General features: G+C 45.8%; 9 non-coding genes across 9 annotated transcripts; 1 reads left to right on the top strand and 8 right to left on the bottom strand.

Annotated features, from left to right (window-relative positions):
• Positions 1-5,610: 5,610 nt before the first annotated feature.
• Positions 5,611-5,802, bottom strand: LOC140379794 (U2 spliceosomal RNA). Its single transcript, XR_011930726.1, has one exon. It is a non-coding gene; the product is annotated as a U2 spliceosomal RNA (small nuclear RNA).
• A 165-nt stretch (positions 5,803-5,967) lies between these two features.
• On the bottom strand, positions 5,968-6,133 carry LOC140379815 (U1 spliceosomal RNA). Its single transcript, XR_011930744.1, has one exon. It is a non-coding gene; the product is annotated as a U1 spliceosomal RNA (small nuclear RNA).
• A 6,345-nt stretch (positions 6,134-12,478) lies between these two features.
• LOC140379798 (U2 spliceosomal RNA) lies at positions 12,479-12,670 on the bottom strand. The gene has a single exon (XR_011930730.1). It is a non-coding gene; the product is annotated as a U2 spliceosomal RNA (small nuclear RNA).
• A 165-nt stretch (positions 12,671-12,835) lies between these two features.
• Positions 12,836-13,001, bottom strand: LOC140379772 (U1 spliceosomal RNA). The gene has a single exon (XR_011930705.1). It is a non-coding gene; the product is annotated as a U1 spliceosomal RNA (small nuclear RNA).
• Positions 13,002-13,288: 287 nt separating this feature from the next.
• On the bottom strand, positions 13,289-13,402 carry LOC140379801 (U5 spliceosomal RNA). Its single transcript, XR_011930731.1, has one exon. It is a non-coding gene; the product is annotated as a U5 spliceosomal RNA (small nuclear RNA).
• Positions 13,403-13,496: 94 nt separating this feature from the next.
• trnav-cac (transfer RNA valine (anticodon CAC)) lies at positions 13,497-13,569 on the top strand. Its single transcript has one exon. It is a non-coding gene; the product is annotated as a tRNA-Val (tRNA).
• Positions 13,570-13,986: 417 nt separating this feature from the next.
• Positions 13,987-14,178, bottom strand: LOC140379793 (U2 spliceosomal RNA). Its single transcript, XR_011930725.1, has one exon. It is a non-coding gene; the product is annotated as a U2 spliceosomal RNA (small nuclear RNA).
• A 165-nt stretch (positions 14,179-14,343) lies between these two features.
• Positions 14,344-14,509, bottom strand: LOC140379806 (U1 spliceosomal RNA). The gene has a single exon (XR_011930736.1). It is a non-coding gene; the product is annotated as a U1 spliceosomal RNA (small nuclear RNA).
• A 293-nt stretch (positions 14,510-14,802) lies between these two features.
• LOC140379805 (U5 spliceosomal RNA) lies at positions 14,803-14,916 on the bottom strand. The gene has a single exon (XR_011930735.1). It is a non-coding gene; the product is annotated as a U5 spliceosomal RNA (small nuclear RNA).
• Positions 14,917-15,480: the final 564 nt, after the last annotated feature.

Genomic DNA, 15,480 nt, shown 5'->3' with positions numbered 1-15,480 from the left:
TAACTTGATGGAATTTTCCCAACATTTTTCAGCCATGGGGATACTGTTACCCAGGCATTCACAGCAAAAGGGCATGTCCAAAAAACGTGTAAATGAGTTTCCTCACTGCCACAAAAGGGTCTCGGGCATCTTGGGCTTGGTGTAAAGTGTCTTTTAAAAAGGAACTCTCGGGTTGGCAAACATTTATGGCCAATTTGCCAGGCCAAATCTCTGTGTCTGTTCGTAAGTTTTTGAAAATGTATATTTTCCCATGCCCTTTTGCTCTCTTGTGCCGATAAAAGATCTACCGGGGTAAGTTTCTCCAAATCTACGGACAGTTTTTGTTCTATTTTTCTCCTTGTCAGTTCTGTCGATGGTACCTGGCTAAGTCCTTTGGATAAGTTCTCAAGCACATGTTTGTAGACTGATGGGCAAATCTCGGCGTGGGGGACATCCATTGATGGTCTTTTTCCCCATGTGATTAAAACTTTTCTACCCACCCACAATTTTGCAAAATAGTGCCACAAAATTTCCCTTTCTGGTAGAAGGACTGCCTTTAAAATTGGGGCCAAGAACATTGCTTCAAATTTTGCCTCGATTAATGGCACCCCGATACCCCCGCACAGTGGGAGGCGATGCATTATATTTCGTTTGAGTCTCTCTGATTTCCCCCCCCAGATAAACTGGAACAACATCTTCTTCAGAGTCTTAAGTATCCGATAGGGGGCAGGAAACACAGTCGCCAGATTATTCACTGAAGCCAACAGTACCGAGTTCACAATTAAGACTTTCCCAGTAAATGTAAGCTCCCTATCTTGCCATGCTCTTAAATTGGCTGTCAATTTGGGTAGCTTTGACTCCCAGTTTTTTACTTCCATGTCTTTTCCTATCTGAATTCCCAAGACTTTAATTGTGTCTTTATTTTTAATCAGGTCTATATTTTCGTATTTCTCTTTCCAATTCAAATAAAGTATTTTGGTTTTGTTCTTATTAACCCTTGTGCTTGCAGCGAGAGTAAAGTTTTCACAGACCTTTAAGGCTTCTCCTATAGATTTATTGTCTGAAAGTAACAAAGTGATATCATCCATATAAACTGATATTTTTGCCTGTCTATTTTCACTTCCTGGCACAAAAATTCCTTTTATGTCATTGTTCCTTCTAAGGGCACAAACTAGCGGTTCTATTGCTAAAATAAATAATGTGGGTGACAAGGGGCACCCTTGTCTGACCCCAGCCCGGATATCTATAGCATTTGTTTGTTGTCCATTAACTATTACCACACTATGGCAGTCAGTGTACAAGAGGTTAACCCACCGTCTAAAATTTTCTCCAAAACCAAAATGTTTCAACACTGCTTTTATATAATCGTGGCTTATGCTATCAAAAGCTTTTTCGAGGTCCAAACTTAGTATACATAGGGGGCTGTTACGTTCTTTACAGAGGAGATACGTGTCTCTCACCAGGGCTAGGCTATCTGTCATTGTCCGTCCTTGTACTCCACATGTTTGTTCACTCTCCACCAGGTCACCAACGATGGGTTGAGTTCGTAAAAATAAAACCTTGGCCAGTATTTTTACATCGACACCTAGAAGGGTTAGTGGTCTCCAGTTCTGTAGATTCTGTTTTTGTCCTTTTTTGTGAAGGAGGGAGATTGCCCCCCGTCTCAATGATGATGGCAACGCTCCTTTGCCAAGACTTTCGTTGTACATCTCCAAAAGGGGGAGTTTCAGCTGCTCCCAAAAGGTAACGTAAAACTCTTTGGGGAGACCATCCAAGCCTGGAGTTTTATTGTCTTTCATACTTGTAATGGCTTTTGTCAGTTCTGCCAATGTTATATTTTTGTCTAAGGATTCCTTCACTGAAGTACTAAGTTTTCCAGTAGTCTTAGAAAGAAAAGTGTCCATCATTTTGCTAGACACCAGTGTGTCCTGATAGAGATTGGCAAAAAAGGACCTAATAATGTGAATGATTTTTTCCATGTCCTTCTCTTCTTTTCCTTCCTGATCATAGACAGATGTTATATGGTGCTTTGCTTTTGCTATTTTTTGGAAAAAGTACCGGGAACATTTCTCATTTTCCTCTAGATGTTGGATCCTGCTTCTCAGGAGGATACTTTTACTCTTCTCCCTCATTAGTTCACATAGTTTTGCTTTTAGTGTGACAATCTCTTGTTGCATGTCAAAGCCGTTTTGTGCCAGTTTATAGTAGTTTTGAAGTTTTCTTTGAAGTCTAGAATAAAACATTCTCTTTCTAGCGGCCAGTGTTTTACTCTCTGACATGAAGAAGGATTTTGTCCTGGATTTAATATCTTCCCACCAGTCTCCACAGGAGTTATGGAGATCTCGTAGGGTTTTCCATTGTTCAAATTTTCCTTTTAATTTTTCTACTATGTATTTGTTCTGTAATAAAGCAATATTTAATTTCCACGGGCCCGTATGGCGTTTCAACCCTCCTTTAATGTCTATCACGGTGGTTAGCTTAAAGTGATCTGAAAAGACAACTGGTGTTCTCCAACATTTAAGGGGGAGAAGGCCTCGGGACACCAGGGTAAGATCAATACGTGAGAAGGATTTGCCATTAGACCACGTAAAGTCTGGTTTTGACCCTAAACTTTCCGCACAGTCTTTCAAATGACAGTCTCTTATTAAATTCGCCAAAGCGTGTGAGCTGGCATCTAGTTTTGCCGTAGTAGCTCGTTTTGTCAATCTGTCTGTTCTAGTCAAGATGCAGTTAAAGTCACCCCCAATGACAACTTCATATTTGCAAAAAAATAAAGTCTGTAAAAGTTCCAAGGTTTTAAGTCTTCCTTGCACTGTGGGTGGACAATAAACACTGATAACTCTAAGTTGTTTTCCATTTTGATCTAAGTCTACAGAGAGTATTCTTCCATCACTTATTCTCTGGACTCTGTTTATATTAAAATGGTGACCTCGGAGCAAGATGGCTACCCCAGAGTTCTTGTTTTCATTATCTCCAGACCAAAAGGATTGTCCATGAGGCCATCTACTTTCATAATCTCTATAACTATCTTTAAAAGGTATATTACATTCTTGGAGACAGAAAATATCTCCAATTCCATTATGCAGTTCATTGAAAACTGTCTGGCACTTTAACAATTCATTCAAGCCTCTTGTATTAATTGTGACTACTGAGAGAGAGGTCATATTAATAGTTGGAGGAGTTTACCACTAAACCATTTTCTCCTTGTGTTCTGTGACCCTTCCTTTTTTTCTTTTGTGGATTTGGGGGGCCTTCCGCCGATTTTATTTTTGTCACAACTGTAAACGTGTTCACGCTAGTATGGTCAAGGAATTCGGTGGAGGGAGACGAGGCAGGTGGCCATACCTTTTCAGACTGCTCTAGGTGGAAAGATTCCTCACTTGACGTGTTCTGAAGGCGTTTTACCGCCCCCTGCCGTTCCAAAAATTCCACTTGAGTGTCCGGAAGAAAGGTTTCAGCTGTTGCTGCTAAACCATCTTGACTATCCTCTTGCGGTGCAGGTTCCCCCTGTGTGCCCTCCTCCTGGAAGGGGGGGAGGCTGGCCAACAGGGCGTCGAAGACCCCTTCTGCATCCTGTAGAGTTTTGGGGACATCCTGAAGTCTCACTGTGGGTGGTTCTTTTGGAGAGTTGTCCGGTCCATCTGCCTTGTCCATTCTGTCTTGTGACACGGGATTCTCATCAAAGAGTTGGGAATAGGGATCCGGGTCATCTTGGCATGATACTGATGTTGTCACTGTATTCCCTTTCACTCTATTAGCATAGGCTTGTGGGCAGTCCTTAAAGAGATGGGTGTCCGCCGAACACAGGTTGCATTTAACTGAAACTGTGCATAGTGATGTGGGATGATCCAGGGATTTGCACTTTCTGCATTGGGCTACATTGCACCCTGCTGCCAGGTGATCAAGGCTGCCGCATCTTCTGCATTTCCGTGGCTGCCCCGGATAAAAGACAGAGCCTCGGAAAGCCCCCAGTTGAATGGAGTTAGGGAGATGTTGAAGTTCCCCGTTAGTTCTTCTTAACTTCACTTCCAGCCGCTTGGTTCCTGTTTTAATGCCATCGATGTCTACAACCTCTGTTGCTTTTAGGACATCGCAGAAGAAAGAGGCCCATGTCTTGACATCATCCAGTCTCACTTTTTCTGAATAGATAACGATATGGACAGTTTTTTTATCCAAATCAGTGAGAGGAGTAACGTTCACCTGCTGGAAGACAGTGGTGGATGTTTTCTTCCTCTCGTACAACTCCAAACATGTCTCCAGATGCTTCGTTGTGGTGAAAACGACTTCAAAAATCTTTTTGCCAGGAAAGGCAAATATAAAGTCCAGTTGATTCGTTGTTACAGCCAGTTCTTTTTGCAAAAGGCGTCTGCTGAAGGTCAATCGATCCATTTCCAGTTCTCCCAGTAGTTCGAAGCGGAGTGCATTCCGCCGGGGGCCGTGCGAAGCTGCTGCCATTTCCTCATCTGCCGATGTTGGAGCACGTCGCTTAAAGTGTTGTGCTCCATACACCGCACAGCCCCAACACTTGTGATCTTTTTAGTAAAAGGCGAAAGATTTATACGCTCTGAAGAGAAACAAGAGTGCCACGTTGCAGCGCCACACGGCGTCCAGTACTTGAGGGCACACGGGGCTTCATCACGGGCAGTGTACTTCTGTTCACGCGCTCATTTGCATCGGCGGTCGCGCGGCAAAAGGGACACGACAGGCTCGCACGTCGTTTCTGTAGTGTAGCGGTTATCACGTTCGCCTAACGCGCGAAAGGTCCTCGGCTCGAAACCGGGCAGAAACAAAGCCTCCTTTTATGTTTGCTTCAATCTTTGACACGGTTCATTCCAAACTCGATGGTTTATTCCTAGAAAAGAGGGAGGAGCGGCGGAATTGTCGGCGTAGTCCTTCAAACTTTTCATCACAGAGATCGGGGGAAAAAGACACCGACACACACGCCCAAAAAAAAAAAAAAAAAAAAGGGCCCCCCCTGCAGCCCCATATGTCCTCGTTAGTATAGTGGACAGTATCTCCGCTTGTTACGCGGAAGACCTGGGTTCGATTCCCAGACGGGGAGAGAAAGTGCGTTTTACCCAGCACGAAAGCGTTGCACTGAGGCTGAGGACTTGTCCACCAACGTACCTGCGCTACACTATCGCTTCTGTAGTGTAGCGGTTATCACGTTTGCCTCACACGCCAAAGGTCCCCGGCTCGAAACCGGGCAGAAGCACGCCCTCATGCGAAGACTTTACTTGTCGAGGATGGGTTTGAAAGTCGGTGTTGCGTTTGACCCCCCCCCCCCAAAAAAAAACAAAACAACTAGTCACATGTACTGTACTTCACAAAGGGGCCACTCAAATTCCAAAGGTGGCCTATTTTGCACAAGGGTTTACGTGGAATGGGCTACCTCCCAAGGGGGTTGGGTTTAGGAACAGATACTTCACCTTCCCTCCCCCTCTTCTCCAGTCAGGGCTTTTGGCGGGAGATTTGAAATATCCAGCCCTTCCACTCAAACGTCTCCGAGAATTTTTGTCCACTTCCGGAGCAGACAAACGGCAAGGAAGCGTTTAACATGAGGGTATGATGGCACATTTGCATGTAACGTGACGGCGAAAACAAACTGAATGACTTTTTCTAACCTGAGAGAGGAGGTGCACCGTTCTCGGAGGTACGGCAATACCGAGCCGATGCGTGGAGTGGACGGAGCAAGCCCCAAATTCCATCTCCCTGGTCCAAAAATCAATTTAATATACGGTCCCCGGGTAGGGGACGTATCAGATATTAAACTGATAAGAACAGATACTACACTTGATCTTAGCCAAAAGGCCGAGAAGCGATGCCCACAATGGGTTCGGGGAGCAGTGAGCTCTCCCCACGCTGACCCTCCCGTCAACGGTCCAAAGCGGCGCCCGCGCAAAGCGCCCGGCGGAGGGGCCGGAGCGCGAGCGGCGTACATGGAAACGACCCTTTGGGTTTTTTTTTTTTTCCTCTGACAAAAAACAAGAGGGGAGAGCGCGAACGCAGTCCCCCACTACCAGAAATTATGCAGTTGAGATTCCCACATTTGGGGAATTCACAGGGGTCAGCACATCCTGTTTGTGCAATGGACGAGCCTCGCCCTGGGTGAACCACCTTCCTGATCATGGTGTCGCCCCTGCCAGGTAAGTATGAGTTGCTCCGCTCCGAGCCAAGGCCCAGGCCCTGGAAGAGGCAATGTGGCAGCATGGTCCTTCCGGCCATTTGCATGGACCAGCTTCCACCCGACGATTGAGCCCCAGGTTAAACGGCAGCGATACACACGCAAGCACTCTTTTTTACTTTTAAAGTTCTTGAACACGGGATGCCAAACGGAGGGTACGCAAGGGCATGTTTAAAGGCCGACAAGACACAACCTTTGCTCTTGGAGGATGACCGCTTGCTTGCTTTAGACATAGGTAGAAAAGCCCCGCATTGAAGCAGGGCATCAAAAAATTGGAAAGATCTCTTGTTGTCCCTCTCCACGGAAATCTTTAGTAAAAGGCACTTTTCACTTTTCAGGCGGTTTTTATTATTTCATAGCAATAAATTTCTTTCAAAATACTTTCCACACTTAAAACACATCTTTTAAACACAGTTTACAAAAGTCAATACAATTACACATTATTTACCAAAACTATGAATACAGCAAGTCTTTAAAAGAGTTTGGAATTTTCCATAAATTGATTATTTCTTCTCTCTTTCCTTCCACTAAATCTCTTAAAACATAATCTTTAAAAATATTCATAACACATTTCATCAACAACATTTCTGACATTTGATAGTTTTTAAAAGTCAATACATTCCTTGATTTCCAGATAGCTTCTTTTATACAATTAACTATAATCCACCACCTCTCCTTATTTTGGAATTTTGCTGTTTCACCATAGGCAATATTGTTATAACTTGATGGAATTTTCCCAACATTTTTCAGCCATGGGGATACTGTTACCCAGGCATTCACAGCAAAAGGGCATGTCCAAAAAACGTGTAAATGAGTTTCCTCACTGCCACAAAAGGGTCTCGGGCATCTTGGGCTTGGTGTAAAGTGTCTTTTAAAAAGGAACTCTCGGGTTGGCAAACATTTATGGCCAATTTGCCAGGCCAAATCTCTGTGTCTGTTCGTAAGTTTTTGAAAATGTATATTTTCCCATGCCCTTTTGCTCTCTTGTGCCGATAAAAGATCTACCGGGGTAAGTTTCTCCAAATCTACGGACAGTTTTTGTTCTATTTTTCTCCTTGTCAGTTCTGTCGATGGTACCTGGCTAAGTCCTTTGGATAAGTTCTCAAGCACATGTTTGTAGACTGATGGGCAAATCTCGGCGTGGGGGACATCCATTGATGGTCTTTTTCCCCATGTGATTAAAACTTTTCTACCCACCCACAATTTTGCAAAATAGTGCCACAAAATTTCCCTTTCTGGTAGAAGGACTGCCTTTAAAATTGGGGCCAAGAACATTGCTTCAAATTTTGCCTCGATTAATGGCACCCCGATACCCCCGCACAGTGGGAGGCGATGCATTATATTTCGTTTGAGTCTCTCTGATTTCCCCCCCCAGATAAACTGGAACAACATCTTCTTCAGAGTCTTAAGTATCCGATAGGGGGCAGGAAACACAGTCGCCAGATTATTCACTGAAGCCAACAGTACCGAGTTCACAATTAAGACTTTCCCAGTAAATGTAAGCTCCCTATCTTGCCATGCTCTTAAATTGGCTGTCAATTTGGGTAGCTTTGACTCCCAGTTTTTTACTTCCATGTCTTTTCCTATCTGAATTCCCAAGACTTTAATTGTGTCTTTATTTTTAATCAGGTCTATATTTTCGTATTTCTCTTTCCAATTCAAATAAAGTATTTTGGTTTTGTTCTTATTAACCCTTGTGCTTGCAGCGAGAGTAAAGTTTTCACAGACCTTTAAGGCTTCTCCTATAGATTTATTGTCTGAAAGTAACAAAGTGATATCATCCATATAAACTGATATTTTTGCCTGTCTATTTTCACTTCCTGGCACAAAAATTCCTTTTATGTCATTGTTCCTTCTAAGGGCACAAACTAGCGGTTCTATTGCTAAAATAAATAATGTGGGTGACAAGGGGCACCCTTGTCTGACCCCAGCCCGGATATCTATAGCATTTGTTTGTTGTCCATTAACTATTACCACACTATGGCAGTCAGTGTACAAGAGGTTAACCCACCGTCTAAAATTTTCTCCAAAACCAAAATGTTTCAACACTGCTTTTATATAATCGTGGCTTATGCTATCAAAAGCTTTTTCGAGGTCCAAACTTAGTATACATAGGGGGCTGTTACGTTCTTTACAGAGGAGATACGTGTCTCTCACCAGGGCTAGGCTATCTGTCATTGTCCGTCCTTGTACTCCACATGTTTGTTCACTCTCCACCAGGTCACCAACGATGGGTTGAGTTCGTAAAAATAAAACCTTGGCCAGTATTTTTACATCGACACCTAGAAGGGTTAGTGGTCTCCAGTTCTGTAGATTCTGTTTTTGTCCTTTTTTGTGAAGGAGGGAGATTGCCCCCCGTCTCAATGATGATGGCAACGCTCCTTTGCCAAGACTTTCGTTGTACATCTCCAAAAGGGGGAGTTTCAGCTGCTCCCAAAAGGTAACGTAAAACTCTTTGGGGAGACCATCCAAGCCTGGAGTTTTATTGTCTTTCATACTTGTAATGGCTTTTGTCAGTTCTGCCAATGTTATATTTTTGTCTAAGGATTCCTTCACTGAAGTACTAAGTTTTCCAGTAGTCTTAGAAAGAAAAGTGTCCATCATTTTGCTAGACACCAGTGTGTCCTGATAGAGATTGGCAAAAAAGGACCTAATAATGTGAATGATTTTTTCCATGTCCTTCTCTTCTTTTCCTTCCTGATCATAGACAGATGTTATATGGTGCTTTGCTTTTGCTATTTTTTGGAAAAAGTACCGGGAACATTTCTCATTTTCCTCTAGATGTTGGATCCTGCTTCTCAGGAGGATACTTTTACTCTTCTCCCTCATTAGTTCACATAGTTTTGCTTTTAGTGTGACAATCTCTTGTTGCATGTCAAAGCCGTTTTGTGCCAGTTTATAGTAGTTTTGAAGTTTTCTTTGAAGTCTAGAATAAAACATTCTCTTTCTAGCGGCCAGTGTTTTACTCTCTGACATGAAGAAGGATTTTGTCCTGGATTTAATATCTTCCCACCAGTCTCCACAGGAGTTATGGAGATCTCGTAGGGTTTTCCATTGTTCAAATTTTCCTTTTAATTTTTCTACTATGTATTTGTTCTGTAATAAAGCAATATTTAATTTCCACGGGCCCGTATGGCGTTTCAACCCTCCTTTAATGTCTATCACGGTGGTTAGCTTAAAGTGATCTGAAAAGACAACTGGTGTTCTCCAACATTTAAGGGGGAGAAGGCCTCGGGACACCAGGGTAAGATCAATACGTGAGAAGGATTTGCCATTAGACCACGTAAAGTCTGGTTTTGACCCTAAACTTTCCGCACAGTCTTTCAAATGACAGTCTCTTATTAAATTCGCCAAAGCGTGTGAGCTGGCATCTAGTTTTGCCGTAGTAGCTCGTTTTGTCAATCTGTCTGTTCTAGTCAAGATGCAGTTAAAGTCACCCCCAATGACAACTTCATATTTGCAAAAAAATAAAGTCTGTAAAAGTTCCAAGGTTTTAAGTCTTCCTTGCACTGTGGGTGGACAATAAACACTGATAACTCTAAGTTGTTTTCCATTTTGATCTAAGTCTACAGAGAGTATTCTTCCATCACTTATTCTCTGGACTCTGTTTATATTAAAATGGTGACCTCAGAGCAAGATGGCTACCCCAGAGTTCTTGTTTTCATTATCTCCAGACCAAAAGGATTGTCCATGAGGCCATCTACTTTCATAATCTCTATAACTATCTTTAAAAGGTATATTACATTCTTGGAGACAGAAAATATCTCCAATTCCATTATGCAGTTCATTGAAAACTGTCTGGCACTTTAACAATTCATTCAAGCCTCTTGTATTAATTGTGACTACTGAGAGAGAGGTCATATTAATAGTTGGAGTTTACCACTAAACCATTTTCTCCTTGTGTTCTGTGACCCTTCCTTTTTTTCTTTTGTGGATTTGGGGGGCCTTCCGCCGATTTTATTTTTGTCACAACTGTAAACGTGTTCACGCTAGTATGGTCAAGGAATTCGGTGGAGGGAGACGAGGCAGGTGGCCATACCTTTTCAGACTGCTCTAGGTGGAAAGATTCCTCACTTGACGTGTTCTGAAGGCGTTTTACCGCCCCCTGCCGTTCCAAAAATTCCACTTGAGTGTCCGGAAGAAAGGTTTCAGCTGTTGCTGCTAAACCATCTTGACTATCCTCTTGCGGTGCAGGTTCCCCCTGTGTGCCCTCCTCCTGGAAGGGGGGGAGGCTGGCCAACAGGCCGTCGAAGACCCCTTCTGCATCCTGTAGAGTTTTGGGGACATCCTGAAGTCTCACTGTGGGTGGTTCTTTTGGAGAGTTGTCCGGTCCATCTGCCTTGTCCATTCTGTCTTGTGACACGGGATTCTCATCAAAGAGTTGGGAATAGGGATCCGGGTCATCTTGGCATGATACTGATGTTGTCACTGTATTCCCTTTCACTCTATTAGCATAGGCTTGTGGGCAGTCCTTAAAGAGATGGGTGTCCGCCGAACACAGGTTGCATTTAACTGAAACTGTGCATAGTGATGTGGGATGATCCAGGGATTTGCACTTTCTGCATTGGGCTACATTGCACCCTGCTGCAAGGTGATCAAGGCTGCCGCATCTTCTGCATTTCCGTGGCTGCCCCGGATAAAAGACAGAGCCTCGGAAAGCCCCCAGTTGAATGGAGTTAGGGAGATGTTGAAGTTCCCCGTTAGTTCTTCTTAACTTCACTTCCAGCCGCTTGGTTCCTGTTTTAATGCCATCGATGTCTACAACCTCTGTTGCTTTTAGGACATCGCAGAAGAAAGAGGCCCATGTCTTGACATCATCCAGTCTCACTTTTTCTGAATAGATAACGATATGGACAGTTTTTTTATCCAAATCAGTGAGAGGAGTAACGTTCACCTGCTGGAAGACAGTGCTGGATGTTTTCTTCCTCTCGTACAACTCCAAACATGTCTCCAGATGCTTCGTTGTGGTGAAAACGACTTCAAAAATCTTTTTGCCAGGAAAGGCAAATATAAAGTCCAGTTGATTCGTTGTTACAGCCAGTTCTTTTTGCAAAAGGCGTCTGCTGAAGGTCAATCGATCCATTTCCAGTTCTCCCAGTAGTTCGAAGCGGAGTGCATTCCGCCGGGGGCCGTGCGAAGCTGCTGCCATTTCCTCATCTGCCGATGTTGGATCACGTCGCTTAAAGTGTTGTGCTCCATACACCGCACAGCCCCAACACTTGTGATCTTTTTAGTAAAAGGCGAAAGATTTATACGCTCTGAAGAGAAACAAGAGTGCCACGTTGCAGCGCCACACGGCGTCCAGTACTTGAGGGCACACGGGGCTTCATCACGGGCAGTGTACTTCTGTTCATGCGCTCATTTGCATCGGCGGTCGCGCGGCAAAAGGGACACGACAGGCTCGCACGTCGTTTCTGTAGTGTAGCGGTTATCACGTTCGCCTAATGCGCGTAAGGTCCTCGGCTCGAAACCGGGCAGAAACAAAGCCTCCTTTTATGTTTGCTTCAATCTTTGACACGGTTCATTCCAAACTCGATGGTTTATTCCTAGAAAAGAGGGAGGAGCGGCGGAATTGTCGGCGTAGTCCTTCAAACTTTTCATCACAGAGATCGGGGGAAAAAGACACCGACACACACGCCCAAAAAAAAAAAAAAAGGGCCCCCCTGCAGCCCCATATGTCCTCGTTAGTATAGTGGACAGTATCTCCGCTTGTCACGCGGAAGACCTGGGTTCGATTCCCAGACGGGGAGAGAAAGTGCGTTTTACCCAGCACGAAAGCGTTGCACTGACGCTGAGGACTTGTCCCACCAACGTACCTGCGCTACACTATCGCTTCTGTAGTGTAGCGGTCACGTTTGCCTCACACGCAAAAGGTCCCCGGCTCGAAACCGGGCAGAAGCACGCCCTCATGCGAAGACTTTACTTGTCGAGGATGGGTTTGAAAGTCGGTGTTGCGTTTGACCCCCCCCCAAAAAAAACAAAACAACTAGTCACATGTACTGTACTTCACAAAGGGGCCACTCAAATTCCAAAGGTGGCCTATTTTGCACAAGGGTTTACGTGGAATGGGCTACCTCCCAAGGGGGTTGGGTTTAGGAACAGATACTTCACCTTCCCTCCCCCCTCTTCTCCAGTCAGGGCTTTTGGCGGGAGATTTGAAATATCCAGCCCTTCCACTCAAAACGTCTCCGAGAATTTTTGTCCACTTCCGGAGCAGACAAACGGCAAGGAAGCGTTTAACATGAGGGTATGATGGCACATTTGCATGTAACGTGACGGCGAAAACAAACTGAATGACTTTTTTTAACCTGAGAGAGGAGGTGCACCGTTTTCGGAGGTACTGCAATACCGAGCCGATGCGTGGAGTGGACGGAGCAAGCCCCAAATTCCATCTCCCTGGTCCAAAAATCAATTTAATATACGGTCCCCGGGTAGGGGAGGTATCAGATATTAAACTGATAAGAACAGATACTACACTTGATCTTAGCCAAAAGGCCGAGAAGCGATGCCCACAATGGGTTCGGGGAGCAGTGAGCTCTCCCCACGCTGACCCTCCCGTCAACGGTCCAAAGCGGCGCCCGCGCAAAGCGCCCGGCGGAGGGGCCGGAGCGCGAGCGGCGTACATGGAAACGACCCTTTGGGTTTTTTTTTTTTTCCTCTGACAAAAAACAAGAGGGGAGAGCGCGAACGCAGTCCCCCACTACCAGAAATTATGCAGTTGAGATTCCCACATTTGGGGAATTCACAGGGGTCAGCACATCCTGTTTGTGCAATGGACGAGCCTCGCCCTGGGTGAACCACCTTCCTGATCATGGTGTCACCCCTGCCAGGTAAGTATGAGTTGCTCCGCTCCGAGCCAAGGCCCAGGCCCTGGAAGAGGCAATGTGGCAGCATGGTCCTTCCGGCCATTTGCATGGACCAGCTTCCACCCGACGATTGAGCCCCAGGTTAAACGGCAGCGATACACACGCAAGTCTGTGCGTTCTAAGCACTCTTTTTTACTTTTAAAGTTCTTGAACACGGGATGCCAAACGGAGGGTACGCAAGGGCATGTTTAAAGGCCGACAAGACACAACCTTTGCTCTTGGAGGATGACCGCTTGCTTGCTTTAGACATAGGTAGAAAAGCCCCGCATTGAAGCAGGGCATCAAAAAATTGGAAAGATCTCTTGTTGTCCCTCTCCACGGAAATCTTTAGTAAAAGGCGAAAGATTTATACGCTCTGAAGAGAAACAAGATTCCCAGACGGGGAGAGAAAGTGCGTTTTACCCAGCACGAAAGCGTTGCACTGACGCTGAGGACTTGTCCCACCAACGTACCTGCGCTACACTATCGCTTCTGTAGTGTAGCGGTTATCACGTTTGCCTCACACGCAAAAGGTCCCCGGCTCGAAACCGGGCAGAAGCACGCCCTCATGCGAAGACTTTACTTGTCGAGGATGGGTTTGAAAGTCGGTGTTGCGTTTGACCCCCCCCCCCCAAAAAAAAACAAAACAACTAGTCACATGTACTGTACTTCACAAAGGGGCCACTCAAATTCCAAAGGTGGCCTATTTTGCACAAGGGTTTACGTGGAATGGGCTACCTCCCAAGGGGGTTGGGTTTAGGAACAGATACTTCACCTTCCCTCCCCCTCTTCTCCAGTCAGGGCTTTTGGCGGGAGATTTGAAATATCCAGCCCTTCCACTCAAAACGTCTCCGAGAATTTTTGTCCACTTCCGGAGCAGACAAACGGCAAGGAAGCGTTTAACATGAGGGTATGATGGCACATTTGCATGTAACGTGACGGCGAAAACAAACTGAATGACTTTTTTTAACCTGAGAGAGGAGGTGCACCGTTCTCGGAGGTACTGCAATACCGAGCCGATGCGTGGAGTGGACGGAGCAAGCCCCAAATTCCATCTCCCTGGTCCAAAAATCAATTTAATATACGGTCCCCGGGTAGGGGACGTATCAGATATTAAACTGATAAGAACAGATACTACACTTGATCTTAGCCAAACGGCCGAGAAGCGATGCCCACAACGGGTTCGGGGAGCAGTGAGCTCTCCCCACGCTGACCCTCCCGTCAACGGTCCAAAGCGGCGCCCGCGCAAAGCGCCCGGCGGAGGGGCCGGAGCGCGAGCGGCGTACATGGAAACGACCCTTTGGGTTTTTTTTTTTTTCCTCTGACAAAAAACAAGAGGGGAGAGCGCGAACGCAGTCCCCCACTACCAGAAATTATGCAGTTGAGATTCCCACATTTGGGGAATTCACAGGGGTCAGCACATCCTGTTTGTGCAATGGACGAGCCTCGCCCTGGGTGAACCACCTTCCTGATCATGGTGTCGCCCCTGCCAGGTAAGTATGAGTTGCTCCGCTCCGAGCCAAGGCCCAGGCCCAGGCCCTGGAAGAGGCAATGTGGCAGCATGGTCCTTCCGGCCATTTGCATGGACCAGCTTCCACCCGACGATTGAGCCCCAGGTTAAACGGCAGCGATACACACGCAAGTCTGTGCGTTCTAAGCACTCTTTTTTACTTTTAAAGTTCTTGAACACGGGATGCCAAACGGAGGGTACGCAAGGGCATGTTTAAAGGCCGACAAGACACAACCTTTGCTCTTGGAGGATGACCGCTTGCTTGCTTTAGACATAGGTAGAAAAGCCCCGCATTGAAGCAGGGCATCAAAAAATTGGAAAGATCTCTTGTTGTCCCTCTCCACGGAAATCTTTAGTAAAAGGCGAAAGATTTATACGCTCTGAAGAGAAACAAGAGTGCCACGTTGCAGCGCCACACGGCGTCCAGTACTTGAGGGCACATGGGGCTTCATCACGGGCAGTGTACTTCTGTTCACGCGCTCATTTGCATCGGCGGTCGCGCGGCAAAAGGGACACGACAGGCTCGCACGTCGTTTCTGTAGTGTAGCGGTTATCACGTTCGCCTAATGCGCGAAAGGTCCTCGGCTCGAAACCGGGCAGAAACAAAGCCTCCTTTTATGTTTGCTTCAATCTTTGACACGGTTCATTCCAAACTCGATGGTTTATTCCTAGAAAAGAGGGAGGAGCGGCGGAATTGTCGGCGTAGTCCTTCAAACTTTTCATCACAGAGATCGGGGGAAAAAGACACCGACACACACGCCCAAAAAAAAAAAAAAAAAAAAGGGGCCCCCCTGCAGCCCCATATGTCCTCGTTAGTATAGTGGACAGTATCTCCGCTTGTCACGCGGAAGACCTGGGTTCGATTCCCAGACGGGGAGAGAAAGTGCGTTTTACCCAGCACGAAAGCGTTGCACTGACGCTGAGGACTTGTCCCACCAACGTACCTGCGCTACACTATCGCT

The sequence above is a fragment of the Eucyclogobius newberryi genome, unplaced genomic scaffold (assembly GCF_026437365.1).
Source record: "Eucyclogobius newberryi isolate DKJ021-1_F unplaced genomic scaffold, fEucNew1.0.hap1 SCAF_433, whole genome shotgun sequence".
Taxonomy (NCBI): Eukaryota; Metazoa; Chordata; class Actinopteri; order Gobiiformes; family Gobiidae; genus Eucyclogobius; species Eucyclogobius newberryi.
This window is presented reverse-complemented; position numbering and strand designations above follow the sequence as displayed.